The 16,281-nt window shown below is 43.4% G+C and overlaps 1 protein-coding gene across 8 annotated transcripts in view; it reads left to right on the plus strand.

Moving 5' to 3' along the window:
* Positions 1–16,281, plus strand: part of GRIA4 (glutamate ionotropic receptor AMPA type subunit 4) — a 254,290-nt gene that overhangs the window by 220,108 nt on the left and 17,901 nt on the right. The gene's annotated exons all lie outside the window — the stretch shown is intronic.

Here is a 16,281-nt window from a genome sequence, read left to right on the forward strand (position 1 = left end):
GGCGGGTGTCCTGGTGACGGAGGATGCGGAGAAGGCAGAGCTACTGAATGCCTTCTTTGCTTCAGTCTTCAGTGCTAAGACTGGCCCTCAGGAATCCCAGGCCCCGGAGGTAAGAGAAGAAGCCTACAGAGAGGACGACTTTCCCTTGGTCGAGGAGGACTGTGTGAGGGATCGCTTAAGCGATCTGGATGTCCACAAATCCATGGGCCCCGATGGAATGCACCCACGAGTGCTGAGGGAGCTGGCGGATGTCATTGCTGAGCCACTCTCCATCATCTTTGAGAGGTCCTGGAGGACAGGAGAGGTGCCCGAGGACTGGAGAAAGGCCAATGTCACTCCCATCTTCAAAAACGGCAAGAAGGAGGACCCAGGGAACTACAGGCCAGTCAGCCTCACCTCCATCCCGGGAAAGGTGATGGAGCAACTTATCCTGGAGGCCATCATCAAGCAAGTGGAAGAAAAGAAGGTTATCAGGAGTAGTCAGCATGGATTCACCAAGGGGAAATCATGCCTGACCAGTCTGATAGCTTTCTACGATGACATGACTGGCTGGGTAGATGAAGGGAGAGCCGTGGATGTTGTCTACCTTGACTTCAGCAAGGCTTTCGACACAGTCTCCCATGATATCCTCCTAGGGAAGCTGAGGAAGTGTGGGCTGGATGAGTGGTTGGTGAAGTGGATAGAGAACTGGCTGAATGGCAGAACTCAGAGGGTTGTCATCAGTGGCTCTGAGTCTAGTTGGAGGCTGGTAACAAGTGATGTCCCTCAGGGGTCAGTACTGGGCCCAGTCTTGTTTAACTTCTTCATCAACGACCTGGATGAAGAGTTAGAATGTACCCTCAGCAAGTTTGCTGATGACACCAAACTGGGAGGTGTGGTAGACACACCAGCAGGCTGTGCTGCCATTCAGCGTGACCTGGATAGGCTGGAAAGCTGGGCAGAGAGGAACCTGATGAGGTTCAACAAAGGCAAATGCAGGGTCCTGCACCTGGGGAGGAACAACCTCATGCACCTGGTGTACAGGCTTGGGGCGGACCTGCTGGAGAGCAGCTCTGTGGAGAGGGACCTGGGTGTCCTGGTGGACGACAGGTTAACCATGAGCCAGCAGTGTGCCCTGGCTGGCAAGAAAGCCAATGGGATCCTGGGGTGCATCAAGAAGAGTGTGGCCAGCAGGTCGAGGGAGGTTCTCCTTCCCCTCTACACTGCCCTGGTGAGGCACCATCTGGAGTACTGTGTCCAGTTCTGGGCTCCCCAGTTCAAGATGAGGAGCTACTGGAGAGAGTCCAGCGGAGGGCTACAAGGATGATGAGGGGACTGGAACATCTCCCCTACGAGGAGAGGCTGAGGGAGCTGGGCTTGTTCAGCCTGAGGAAGAGAAGGCTGTGAGGGGACCTAATAAATGCTTATAAATATCTGAAGGGTGGGTGTCAGGAGGATGGGGTCAAGCTCTTTTCAGTGGTGCCCAGTGGCAGGACAAGGGGCAATGGGCACAAACTGAGGCACAGGAAGTTCCGTCTGAACATGAGGAAGAACTTCTTCCCTCTGAGGGTGACGGAGCACTGGAACAGGCTGCCCAGGGAGGTTGTGGAGTCTCCTTCTCTGGAGATATTCAAGACCCGCCTGGACAAGTTCCTGTGCAGCTCACTGTAGGTGACCCTACTTCAGCAGGAGGGTTGGACTAGATGACCCACAGAGGTCCCTTCCAACCCCTACTATTCTGTGATTCTGTGAACTTCTTCACTCTGAGGGTGATGGAGCCCTGGATCAGGTTGCCCAGGGAGGTTGTGGAGTCTCTTTCTCTGGAGATACTCAAGACCCGCCTTGACGCGGTCCTGTGCAGCCTACTGTAGGTGACCCTGCTTCAGCAGGGGGGTTGGACTAGATGACCCCCAAAGGTCCCTTCCAACCCCTGCCATTCTGTGATTCTGTGGTAGATGCAGCATCCCTGGAACCTTTCAGGGTCACGTTGGACAAAGCTCTGAGCAACCTGGTCTAGTTGAAGATGTCTCTGTTTATTGCAGGGACGGTGGACTAGATGACCTTTAAAGGTCCCTTCCAACCAAATTATTCTATAATTGTATGATTGTATAAAATCTGCAAGTTATTTCCTACAGAATATCTCAAATTTTTCTAGATAAGTCAAATAATCCAAATTTCAGTTGCCTAAATGGCAACATTACTAGGCAATTTTTAAGATTTTTAAACAAAAATTTCATGTTTGAATGTTTACACAAAAGATTTTTACTGATTGTAACACAAAACGGTAAGAGCCAGGATATAGGCTGATGCTTATTTCTTTATTTGTTTAAATTAGTAGTATGATGTCCTGTGTGCGAAGATGTGGGACCAGGCTACATTCAGATACTCTGTGTTTTCTAAGATCTATTGCCTCAGGTTTTAATTGGTATATGTTACTATTTTAACTATATTCTGCCTTTATCTTCTAATGATTTTTTTTCCTTTTAATCCACATGAACACTTGACAATTAGTTCTGGTTGTGCAGAGTTTAAATAATGCAAACTCAGGCTATGAATGTGTAGTTGAAAGCGAACAGAAAGTCATCACAGTTTCTTGAGGGTTTAGGAATTGTTTCTATCACAGCTAAACAAACAGGCTGGTACTTTTGGCATCTCTTTTACATAGTGGGCAATTATCCAAGGCAGTTTGCAATTAGAGTGCTTTTAGTTCATCCAATTTGTAGACTACAAGAGAAGGTATTGTGACACCAAATAAAATAATTGCAAACATTCGGACCACACCTAGAATACTGCATCCTTTTTTAGCCCCCTAATTCAAGAAAAACATCAATAAATTGAAGCAATTTCAGTGGAAGGTGATCAAGCTGGAGCTGAACCTGAGGGAGGCTGAGGGAGATGGGCTTGTTCAGCCTAGAGCAGAGATGGCTTTGAGGGGGAACCTAACAGCAGCCCTCAGTGCCTGTGGGGAGGTCTTCAAGTAGATGGAGCCAGGCGCTTCACAGCAGTGCAGGATGGGAAGGTGAGAGACAATTGGCATCAGCTGAAGCAGGAGAAGTTCAGACTGGATGTAAGGAGGAAGATTTTCCCCTGGCTGCCTGAGGACAGTCGGACAGTGACACTGGTTACCCAAAGGAAATTGTGCAGATTCCATCCTTGGAGTTTTTCAGACTGTGACTGGAGGAAGCCCTGAGCAGCTTGGTCTCATGTCAGAGCTGACCGTTGTGTGAGCAGGAGGCTGCAGGACACACCTGCTGAGATGCCTTCCAGACTGCACTATGCTATGATCCTTTTTTGACAGTTATGGATGTGAAAAGGATGTCTTCAGCCATCACATTCAATCTCCTGGAACTACAGGAGTATTTGGAAAGCTGTAGGAGCTTATGGAGAGGGATGTTTAAGTTTTCTGCATAGCAGAAGGTCTTCTCCCTGACTTGTAGAAAAGTTGTACAAAAGCCACTCCTGACCACCAGGCTTTAGTTATGATTTCTGTGAATCAAAAGTCAATCAGATTGTTTCCATCTAAATGCCATTCTCATGCTGGAAAAGCAAAAGAGAGTGAGAGGATCTAAATTCAGTGAAATAGGTGGCAGTGCTTCATATCTCTGCTTTGCCAGGGCAAAGGGAGCTCTCAGCTTCCCAAGCAGCCTTATATAGCTGCTGACTGACAGCGTGGACCTTTGTGGAACCCCTAAGAGCAGGGTCAAAAAGTGCGAGGTTTTTGTTACAGGAGTCAGATTACTCAGGTTGGCTGTCTCTCACTTTCAGCAGGGTATGCAGAAAAATTAGGAGTATCTCATGGCTAAAGACTGAGTTGAGGGAGCGTGCACAGAAGTTTAAGCTTAGTCTATCTCTAGGAATTGATTTCAGTTGGGAGGCCATAAGGGTAATTTCTCTATGAACGCTTGCCTGAAAAGGCCCAAAGATTTCTGAGTGGCAATGAAGTGTGGTTGACCGAGTGCAAGGTTGGAAGTCATGTCATACTGATGAGCTTAATTATGATCCTGCCCCGATTTCCTGGGAGTCTTGGAGGAGATCAGTTCACCTTCTGGCTTCAGTTTCGCCTTTTCAAATTGAGGGTAATGACAACTGCCCATCAGCCTCAGAGGGATAGTGAAGATTAATAACGTAGTGTTTATTGTGCTGTGAACATGTAAAGTCCATTCCTGTTTCAGACGTTGGTATGATTATTTCAAATCCATGGAGGAACGAACCCCATGATAGATTTCTCAGTGTCTTTGATCAAAGAAACTGTTTTGGAGACAAAACAATAGGGAAAATGTGACTTCAGCTAATGGTTTCTTAAACAGTCTATGGTCTATGACCACTTGCTGTTCTGTCTTTCCTTTTGAAAGCAATAGCAGAAATCTCCATGACCGGTGGACTCTACTCCCTCCAGCTTTTTTCATTAAAAGTGGCACAGGGGCATGTGTGGAGGTCAACAGCAATTATATTAGTTGGATCTCAATATACGCTGCAGGGATATATCAGTAATTTCCATACCTTGTTTTCTCTATAGCCTAGTTGCTTGTGTTTGAAACCTAACAAGCACGAGTATTACCGTGTTGCTTGGTCTGACTGGTATGAGTGCTGGTGTGTTTGTATTTGCTGCTATGTACGTGGCTTTGCTGATGGTGGCAACATTATATAGCTGGTTGCCAGAGGGATTGGATTGCCCTTGTCTGACAATTTCACCTGATCTTGGACGGATGCTCAGCTGGCTTCAGGGCATTTTAATTATCAGCACACTGACTATTGGACTGACCATCTTGTCTGGTTGCTGGCACCGTTTATGTTTGTCTCAGCCTATCAGATCTTCCTCATTAACTTCTGCAATAATATTCAGACAGAAAGTCCTAGGAACTTTTCCAGCTAATCCCCATTTTGGCTGCTGACCAAATAAGGCTTTATATGACACAACTGTAATTGCTTCATTTGTATGGTATTGATCTGCCATTAGGCAAAACACAAGCCAGCATTTTGCTAAGGCTCAAGTTACGCAGTATTATTTGTTGTTTGCATTGCAGTTACAGCTAGAGTTCCCACCGGGGGAATGGACCCCCTGTTTTTTCTCTCAGTCTCTGCTTCTAATTAAAATAACCAACTTCAAAGTGCTTGCATTATAATTAGACCAAAGCTGAAGAAATCGTCTCTTAGCAGGGATCTTTCCATTTATTGCCTTCTTTCTAGTTCTTTCTGAAAAACATCAGTATGGAGTCACAAAGAAGCATGTAGAGTTACAAAAATTTCCCATACCTCTCTCAGTCTAATTTTAGGTCTGATAACAGTATATCAGCTGTACTGATGTTATGAATTAGTGGTCTGTTTCTGGCAACAGTAAAAATCAAGCATCCATCCTGATTTCACAGTGTTGCCAATGGCCTTTGACATAGTGGCCATGTTACATTAATACCTCTGTGGACATCGATGTCAGTGAATGAATCCCCACAGAAGCAAACTGCATTTTTGCCCTATAGTTTTCCCATGTTGGCTTACTTTCCTCACTAGGAAAAAGTAATGGATGAACAGACTGCTTGTATTGCAGCAGTATCAGTACCGTACAGTATAGTGATGGTATTTGGCTTTGCAGTCATTTCACGCTTCATTCTTGTTAAAGGTGAGACTGGGACTTGGTGAGACCTGGTGGCTGAAAGTCTAACCAGACAGGCAAAAGATTATTGCTCACCGGAAACAGCATCTAAAATAGTGGGTTTGGTTTCTAACAAAAAAATACAGAAATTCATTTGAATCCGGCTACTCTGCAAATTCCTGAGAACAGTAATAGCAGTAAGTTTGGGGTTTTTTCCAGTTACAGCTGCTGAGAAGATGGTGGGAGGTTTTTTATCTCACTGTGGCTGTTGCCACAGATATCTATGTCTCTGTCACCCTGAGAGTAGTTAAATGCAACTCATTTTGTATGAATCTTGGGGACATCTCAGAAACATTAGCTAGGACAGAGGACTTCTGTCATCTTCTATCATCTTAAACTGATGATGAGGCAGTTTGTGAGAAAGGCATACGCAGATGCTCAGTTGAGCAGCTTTACTTATAGAAGTCACTCCATTCCTGATGGTTTTTCTATCATTTCTTAATCTTAAACTGACATCTTAAACTAATCAGTTGCTGTTATGAGGTCCTGATGCTTGCAAGGAAGAAAATGTAGGAATGTATCATAAGGAGCAGAGTAACAGGAGAAGACCATGTCAAGTATAGTTCCTCTTATCCATCTTACCATTGTATGTTCATAAGGGGTGAGATTCTACCTGGCATAAATGAAAAATTGGAGAAGGCTGATAGTGCAATCTCTTCAAACATTGCCAAATATGAAGCAGTCTCCAAAAATGCTGGATATATTCAATACTATGTTAAGAAAGATCTTGGGTTTATTATATTAGCTGCCCTGCTACCCACTGAATTGAACATACATTTCACACAATCACAGAATGGTAGGGGTTGGAAGGGACCTCTGTGGGTCATCTAGTCCAACCCCAAACATTTATATAGAACATTATGCTAGTTTTGGCTGGGATAGAGTTAATTTTCTTCATAGTAGCTAGTATGGGGCTATGGTTGGATTTGTGCTGAAAACAGTGTTGATAACACAGGGATGTTTTTGTTACTGCTGAGCAGTGCTTACACATAGTCAAGGCCTTTTCTGCTCCTCACACTGCCCCACCAGCGAGTAGGTTAGGGTACACAGGGTGTTGGGAGGGGACACAGCCGGGACAGCTGACTCCAACTGACCAAAGGGATGTCCTGTATCGTATGACATCATCTCAGAAATAAAAGCTGGGGAAGAGGGAAGAAGGGGGGGACACATTGAAAGTGATGGCATTACACGTGACAGAGCCCTGCTTTCCTGGAGATGGCTGAACACCTGTCTGCCGATAGGAAGTAGTGAATGAATTCCTGATTTTGCTTTGCTTGCGTGCACTGCTTTGGCTTTGCTTATTAAACTGTCTTTATCTCTACCCACAAGCTGTCTCACTTTTGCCCTTCCGATTCTCTCCCCCATCCCACCGGGGGGATGTGAGCGAGCAGCTGTGTGGGGCTGGGGCTAAACCACGACACACATCGAAACACGTGCCTGGTTAGGAATAAGAAAACCTAATTTTTGCAGTGAATCCAGCAGGATATTTTAGTTTCCAAGATTTGTAGCAAGAGTCAGCAACGAATCCTGACTCTGGAAGCCACAGTAACATTTTTTCTGGGGATAGATGATTCAGCCTAGGGCTGGGTCTTCCTGTGGATGAAAGCTGCGAAATACTCAGTCCAAGGCACAGTATTTCTGCCACTGCTGGGACATGTTGAATGGAGTGAAAAATTAGAAGCTGCTGAAACAGCTGCCACTTGCTTTGTGCTGGAAGTTTCTACTGTAGTAAAATCTCCTCTGTGTAGAGTGGCCAGAGGCTGCGATCTTAATACGCTGTCTAGTAATTGATCAGTCATATCAAACAGATTGAGATGGATATAAAGAAGGAACAACTTTCCAAGTGCTAAGGGACCACATCCTATTTCTGTTCCGTAAGCACTGAACTGCCTCCAAAAGAGATATGTTTTTCCTAGCCTCATTCTGGATGAAAATCGTCATTCTGTGGCATTCAGAAGCGTAAACTTAAAAAGCCTTACAAATAGGGCTAAGATGTTATGTAAAAAAAAATGTAGATCTGCTGGCCAACATCAGTAATGATGAGCAATGTTTTCAATCCTGTTACAATCAAGTAATCCGTTCAAAAAACCAACAGTTCATTTGTGCAGACAGCAAACTGCAGCATTTGGCTTTTTCTTGAGGATGGAGTGGCATAAGGAGTCTCAATGGCAGCACAACATAATGTCACTTAAAGAGACCTGCCCTAATGCAGTCTAGGTAGGAGAGGGACAGCTAGAGTCGTCATAGAGCATCACTGCTGTGGCCCCCACCGCAAGCCGTTACTGCCTGTCTTTTGGCAGTGCTCATCCAGCTCTGATGGGACCTCTGCCTGGCACTAAACCATGTCCTGTGCCCCGCCACGAAACCTCTACCTGTCCGTGCCAATATTGCCGTTTTCTCCCAGCTGGGGGCACCTAAATTTAGGAGTTACTGGAGAGGCAAGTGAAACAGCGTCCAAACACCCTGCTGTGACAAAACCATGAGTCACGGTCTGCTTCACTTAAGGTGTAAAAAAAGGCAACAGGCTTTCTGTCAGCCATGCCAGAGGTGAATGTTACCCTGTTTGAAAAACATTAACTATTTTGGAGGCAGCTATTTAAAAATGCTTATTTTACACACTTCACATTTTTAAATACTGTAAATGCTTTCAGCAATATAAAATGCATAAACAAAGTAAAGGGCTCAGGGTTCCTAATGTTTCTGAGATGAAAGAGAGTTTCAAGGCTGAGCCTATCCTCAGAGCAATTCCTGCAGTGTGGAGATGCTGTTACACCGGTGCTCAGACACTTTCAAAAAATGCCACTCAAGCCTTTAAAACATGTATTTTGAGTTGCAGGTGTTGGACTGCAGCAGCCTATTCGCATATCTTGCTTATGCTGCAAACGGCAAGAAAAATTGTACTTTGAAAAGTGTTACTGCTCAATGAGAACAAGATTAGGTAGTTGTTAGCGAAAATTAAAATTGTGCAGAGTTGAGAGAAACTGGTGTTTCTGTTTCTGCTGAAGACTGCATACTGAACCAGTATGAGCAGTTACTCTAGGACTAATTGTATGTGTTTTTTATTTACAGTTAAGCTTTGTATAAAGCAGAGAAGCAAGCTGAGTTGCCTTCCCAGGTCAACTGCTGTTGTTTTTACACAAGCAAAATATATATTTAATTGCTAGTGCCAAGAAGTGTTTGCATACTCTAATTGGAATATCTTGCTGCAAAACAGCTTTCATTTCATATAAATATTTTAAACTGTAGCCATCAGACCTCTGGCTGGTGTAAATTGTCAGAACTTCTTTGAATTCAAAGTAGCTATGGCAATTTTTAGCAGCAGTGGGTCTCCCATTAATTGGAACTCCTGCTGATCCTCAAGGTGTCACTTTGGCTGGTATTTGTTTACAAAGCTCAGTTCAAGTAAGTTGCATACTTAGGATATACATAGAAGCTGTAAGTACTCAGTGCCCCTGGAAATTAATTGTCTTATTTGGATGGCTAAATTAAGAGCATTATACTTGTTTTAATTAGCCACAATTGAAAAGTATTTGAGCGCTGCTATAAATTTCCTTATTCTAAACAAAGAATAACAATACATATACACTCTTGTAAAGATACTTTAGTGTTTGTAGAATTGAGATACTGTTCTGGAAGAGGTGCTGTAAATGCAATTGGACAGAGGATTTCTAAATAGCATTTTTAAGGTATTACAACATGCCCATGGCTTTTTTGCAAGACTTTTGGCTTTCTACAGGCCAGTCAGTTCCTCAGGGGTGCGCGGATTTTGCAAGATGGAATGCAACAGGCACTCATTGTCCTGGTGGATCCTCAGCTGGGCCTGGGCACTCAGCTGAGATAGCTGGTCACGTCCTTTTTTCCATAAGCACATATGTAGCAATGGAAGAGACCTGAGACCCCCTGCAGAAAAGCTAGTATTGTTGTGAAGGCTCACAGCTTGAATACTTGTAGTTCTTTATTTAATATAAATGCTGGGCAAGCTATCAGAGCAAGTGCCAAGGACTCTCTTTTGTTTGAACTATCAGCTACGTGTGAATATGTCTTGATATGTGCTGTAGTTCAGTATTTTAATACAATTTTTTCATACAAATAGCATTACAGAATGCAAACCTTTATAAACCCCAGTACAAAAATTATTCCTACAAATTTTTGGATGTGTTTAAAAACACATTATTTCAAAATTGGCCCTTGGTCATTAAAATTTAGATTGTTTTTCTTGTAAAAATGCTCTTGGATTAGCTCTCTTTTTTAATATGTGCATTATTGATCCTTCAAGCCTTCTGAGTACAGAGTGATGTAAGCTTTGGCTACATCTTCCTTGTTAACAGAGTGCTTGCTTCATTCCTAATTTATTAAACATATTCAGCCAGTGCCATGCAGCTTTACACTTAATTTCTCTTGATGAATTGTCAAACCCCTTAAACTGTGCTGCGTTTGTTGTGTTACAATCTGCCATCAGCACTTTTCAAAACATGGTTAAAATAAACATCTCAGAAGCTGGGCAGGTTTTAATTTTTTGCTAGGTAAGGTTGCATTGTAATTTTTGCCATTTTAAATCATTTGAACAGATGATATGAACAAGCTGTAAAAATGGACCCGCTTGTGTTTCACTAACTACTTTTGAGACACATCCTCAGCTGCATCCAGGGAGGCTCTCAGGCAGCTGTGGCCTCCTCTTCCCAAGCCACCTGGGCTGGATACAGATTAGATCACGAGAGAATAAATGCAATTCTCATCACTGAAAGAAGTCACTGAACTCGGCTTCACTGGGCTCTCTTTCTGCCTTGTCCCGAGGGAGGATCCTCTCCAGCCTGTGCCAGGAACACTGAGGGGCTTGTCTGGCAGACGGCTGCGCTGGCAGGTAGCTGCAGAGAGAGACGGCCAAAATGCAAGGAAGAAAATGATCTTTGTGTTGCATGAGACATCATCAATTGCCAACACATCACTGGTTGTGACATTGTGTTCTTGGGAAAGCTTGTTCCTTCAGTGAACTCCTCCTGCGGGCGCACCACCACGTCTGTGGCTTTGCTACCCATTCTGCAGGAGTTTACTGATCCCCACTTCTTTCCAGGCATTGCTTATATGGGATTAAATATGCAACATACTTATATAAAAAATTAGTCGTTAATTTTACTGGAATAAAAGGAAAATCCCTGTATTTTGCTAGTTGGTCCATACCTCGCATATGGCCCACCTATGGTGCTTTGATTATTTAACACTGAGGTATTCTTTGTTTGATGTTTGCTGTACGTTCAGGGACCTAAGATTAAACAGAGGTGTCATCCTTTGCACAATGTGACTTATAAGTGACTGAGCGATTTCTGAGGCTTTCAAATCCTTGTGGAAAGAATATGTGAAAAGTCTTTCAGAGGGTTGAGGTCCCCGCTCCTGCCTGCATAACTGCGGTGGTGGCACCAGCGGTTCTAGGATGATACGCTGTGCAATACGGCTGCAGTTTAAACAAAGCTGTCCTTGTGTGTAGAGTCTCACTAGTGAGTCGTGTGATTTTTGCACATCCTGCTTGTTCATTATTTCAGGTGAACAACATCCCCAATGCTAAGCAGTGAAACAACAGTGCCGCCGTCTGTAAAGATAACAGCAGAATTTCACCAAGAATCTGCCCAGGATTCAGGGAAGTATTTTGGTATCTAACGTGCCAGTTGCACAGAATTTATGAGACTGAGTTCAAGAAAGAGATTCAGGAAAATGTCAAAGCTGTTTAAATAGCTAAGACATTTAAGATTTCCTGGCAAAACTCCACTGGTTGCCTAGAAGATTGTTATTAAATGCTTCTAGCAGAGATCCTGTCTTTGTTGTAATGAGTACTTAGGGACCTGTCTGTGCCTTTACAACACCTAGCATCCAAAACGAGGTATTCTGGGACCTGACTTCATGGAGGAGGTCTTCTTCACTGCGTGCACTCAGGCCAAGGCTGACGCCTCTGAAGTGCATTCGCAGATGGTGGTGAGGGGTGGTGCTTTCCGCTCATCCCATGAACTACTGTGCATTCAGAGATTTTGAGAGCTTGAAGACTTAGATAAAAAGCAGCTGTGGCTGAGACGGTAGATACTTATTCAAGTCTGATCAGGCTGGAGAGAGCCTTTTCTACCTGTTGCATGTATTCATGCTCTGGGCATTAGGCTGTTGAAAATCGGCTTGATCTTACCATGCAGGATGCATTTCATGGTTTAGTTTCTGGTTTCTTAGAGATGCTGAGTTTCTGTGCTGAAATAGTTCTTAAAGCATTGCACTGGGCAGAATTTGGTGCCCCCTCCCATGCTGTTCCCCTATGGCTGTCTCAGATTTCCAGCAGTGCTCATGAAGTTGACTGCTGTGATCCCTAGCCTGGGCTGCTGTCTCATTACCTCATGGTGCAGGGACCTTTGTGTGTCACCATCAGCCCTAGAAATGACCCTCCTGCAGCTGAGCATGTGACTGCTAGGTACCATGGTGTTATATGCTGTAGCATTCAGGTCATTTATTGAATGCCTGCCTCACTGCTTTGTATGGACTGAAGCCCAATGGATGGGTCATCTGTTAACCAGTGCTGTGACCCAAATTTACTGGAATTCAAAGCAAACCTCACCGGCAGCTTCCCTGGGCTTTGGCCAAGCACCCTACTGCAATTCTTTCAGGCAGCAGATGAGGTATCCCGGTCTGGAGTCATAGATGTTATTTAGCAAGGGACTGGGTAGTTGCGCTGTCATCTGTCTGCGCGGTTTTGTCTTTTGCTAACTGTGAAAGGCATATCTGCAGTTGGCACAAGTAGGCTCTTTAAAAACAGAAGGGAGACTGATGAACGTTTTAAACTGCTTATTACTATTTATTTATGGGAGATGGAAAGTGATTTTAAATGAGTGAGAATAATTCAATTCTCATCAAGTTTTTTATACTGTAATTCTATAGGCAGCTCAAAAAAAGCTGTGATCCATACATTGAAATCGCTGTCCATGCACTCAAGTTATTGTGAAGGGAGGTATCACTGTAATGCAAGGGCTGCAGTTCTGGCTGAACTGGTCTGACTATCGCATACAAGGGCTCTGTTTTCTTCTAATAAAAAAGGCAGGATTGTGCAGTGACAGCAAGGATTAAGAGTCAAATATTAAAGCACTTGTCTGCTTTCTACTATTAAACCCTTACTCTTGCAAAGATTTCAGTTCCTTTATTGAGGAACACATTGTTCTTCAGTGGGAGTTTTGACTAAGTTTTGACTGATATTGAGGATACAGTCCTATTTTTTAATGATGAAAGAAGTTTCTGCCACAGATACTCGTTTCAAAATGTCTTCCTCTGTGGCAGAATGAAGCACTGTGTAGGATCTAGCCTGGCTGTGAGGTCTCAGGTATATAATTTTCAATGTAGTCACAACTGCACCTATCACAATCTCAGTTACAACATTTCTGTGGAAGGTACAGCAGTGTTGAACAAAGGTTCTCTGTGTTTTGCTGACCAGAAGGAAATTATTTATTTCCGTATGTTGAGGTAGACCTGGATAACAAAGCAACAGAGAAAGCAGTGTGAAACTAACCTGGTTTTACATGGCCTGCTAGACATGATGAGGACAATAATGTGTTACATTTATAAACAATACAGTTTGATTTCAGAGCAATGATTCCAGCTTAAATCCACATTTACTTCTTCATTCTTTCTATTTTCCATTTCTCTATTGTGCTGTGAAACTGTCTATGGATATGGCTAATAACCCAGCTAAATAACCCTCTCATGAATGGGTTTCATTTATTTATTTATTATTCTAGGATTACTATCAACCAGCTGTAGCTTCTCTAAATAACTGTGAGAAAATTTTCCTTGATAATCTTCAATGCTTTGAAAGATAAATTCAAACATTTGGCAAGTGAGAAAACTTTTCCTTCAACATCGAAATTAAACACAAAATCTTATATTGGTGGTCAAAAAAATCACCTAGTTGTTTTTTGTTCATCTTACAATATCCAGATAAAAGGTCTAAGTAGACATTAACTTGAAAATCCTGAAAAAAAGTTGTAAATTATAAGGTAACATCTTCACTCAAGATAAGATAAAGACTGAAAAAAAGCTTTCTAAGGATTTTAGCATAAGGACTTTGTCTAATTCAATAAGCTTTAGTGTTCACACTTGAGAGACTACAGCTTAGAGGAAATAGTATGAAGATGTGTTTACAGATAGACTGATTGATAGGGCTTCCCATCTGCTTTAAAATAAGACTGTTCTTAAGTGGCTCATTGAATTGAGAGTTAGTGATATTCCTTGAGATACATTTCATTTTTCATGGGAGTGATCACTCCTGACCACATCTGTAGCACTGTCAAAGAAGCTGTTTGTTATTGCTGTGACAGTTAGACACAGCAGCATTAAATTAGACCTTGGTTTGGTTCCTGTTGAAGTGACAAGGAGTTTTGACATTGACTTTGTAGACAGCAGGCTCAAGCTATATATCTAAGCCATTTTCAGAATAAGTAACATTGCTCAGCATCAAAGAAGTCATGTTTTTAGGATTGTCTTTCATCTATGGCTCAGTCCCAATGTCCTTACAAGGTAAAATTTACATTTTGTGTACTGGAAATTTCACTGTGAAGTGGCAAGGCTGGCCACACAGTTGCCTTTCTGGATGGGGCAAACAGCATACGCTTTGTAACTAAAAGCTGAGTCAGAAAAATCTGTAGTAAATAGGACTGGTTCAACAACAAATGCTTCCAAGAACAAAAAGGACAAATGAACAATTTAATTCCAATTTTGTGATTTCTCCTCTCCGTCTGGAGCATGAACCGTAATTAGAGCACTTGTACAAAATCACGTTTGTCAGCCTGGCTGCTAAATTCCCCTTAAAGCTTTATCCACAAAGAGCAGTCTGTTATCACTCCCACTACAGCCTACAGTTCTCATTTTGACTTTTAGGGACAGACAAGCAATTACCTTATCTGTATTGAAAATCTCATATAAATGTAACTACAGTGAAGCTATGTAAAGTCAGATCTACACACAAGCAGTTCCCAAACTTTGTGACCAGCCAGCAAAGACTTGTTTCAGTTCCAGCAAGAGCTATATGAAAAACTGTTACCAGACAGTGAAGATATGTCCTGAAGCTGACATTTGTCCCACAGCCGGATCAATGTTGTAAGGAACGCTCCATAAGCTGTGAAATACAATTATCTGTACCTGTTTGCCAGGAAGATCTCTCCTAATGAGTGAGAGAAAAATTTCCATTCTAAGACCAGAAGGGACCCCCAGGGACCAGAGACTAGCTGGTAGTCTCTAGAGATGGTGAATCACAAGCCCAGGTGGCTTCTGGTTCCATAAGATTTGATGGAGTCCTGCCACCAGAGGATCTCTCTTCCTCAACCATGCTCTGGGTTGCATCCTCTCATAAGCGATGAGGGGAAGATGCCACTGATAGACATAGCGCTTTGCCAAATCCCACTCAGCCCTGACAGACAGATCTTGACAGCGTTAAACAAATTCAGGGAGAAAAACCTCATCTTTCTCAACTGCATATTGTCCCTAAAGAGCAGTAGTTAAGCTATTGGCACATCACAGATACTTCTGTCCTTTGGAGATAAATGGTACTTCAAGGATATGATGCCACTGCTTCACATGTCTCTGCAGATCCTCAAGCAAGCCTAGGCAGACACTCGCCAGAAAGAGTGTACATGTCCAATAGGCATGGATGCACTAGGGACCTCTGAACATGAAATAAGGAAGAAAAAAGTTTGCTATTACAAATTACGAATAAATATTGATATAGTTGTGTACCATTAGGATATGTGACTGTTGAGGCTCTTAGTGATAAGGATAGGAAGTCATACACTTAAACAAGTGTGAAGGTTCCTCAGGAGGTGGTGAAGGCTACAAAAATGCCTTGGCAGATTAGTTATTAAGAGATTTTAAAATGTCGTGTAGTGACTGTGGTTCCTATCATAAATCCGGGTGCCCTATATTTGGGTTTGTATGGTAATCCATACTGTCTACCCTCTGCCATCCAGTCTTAATGCTCTCTGTACACCTAAAGGAAAACCTCTGAGCATGCACAGAAGCAATGTCATCCGAGGACCGGCTGTGTCCCTTTCTTGCCTGAGTTTCAGTGCACTCCCAGCAGCCTTGTGTTCATACAGAAGCGGTGATTCTGTGCTTCAGCCTGCGTGTTGGCAGCCCCCCTCTGCCTGCACAGACCCAAAGTCTTTCTAAGGTGTTTCTCTCATCTGTGCTGCTAGCAATGCGGAACTCGTCTTTCATCCAGTGGTAGCACAACATATGTAAACCCTCCAGGGAAAAGTCCTTAGGACGTTCCAACTACCTGCTTGTATCTCGGCACCCAACAACTGGCCTGGGTTTGGTTTTCCCAGCACTGGAGGGTCTGCTTGGCTGACCTGTTCCCAGGTTTCCTCAGAGAGGATGCGCTCCACTGCCGCCTTCCTCCTCCGCATCGTGGGTGCCCTTCAGGCTGGGAGATAGGGTGCTCTCCCAGCATAGCGGGGCAGTCCCTGCAGTCACAGCACTAAGCTAGACCCCATGTCTTGCATTTCAGCTAAACCTCTACTGAGCAAAGGGAGTGGGACTCTAGAACCTGCATCCCAGGTGTACGGATGTGCCTACAGCATGTGGTGAAGCTTCAGACAGGCAGGAGTCCCGGCACCTCTTTGTGCATCGTTTCCTATTGA

Source organism: Opisthocomus hoazin, chromosome 1 (assembly GCF_030867145.1).
Source record: "Opisthocomus hoazin isolate bOpiHoa1 chromosome 1, bOpiHoa1.hap1, whole genome shotgun sequence".
NCBI lineage: Eukaryota > Metazoa > Chordata > Aves > Opisthocomiformes > Opisthocomidae > Opisthocomus > Opisthocomus hoazin.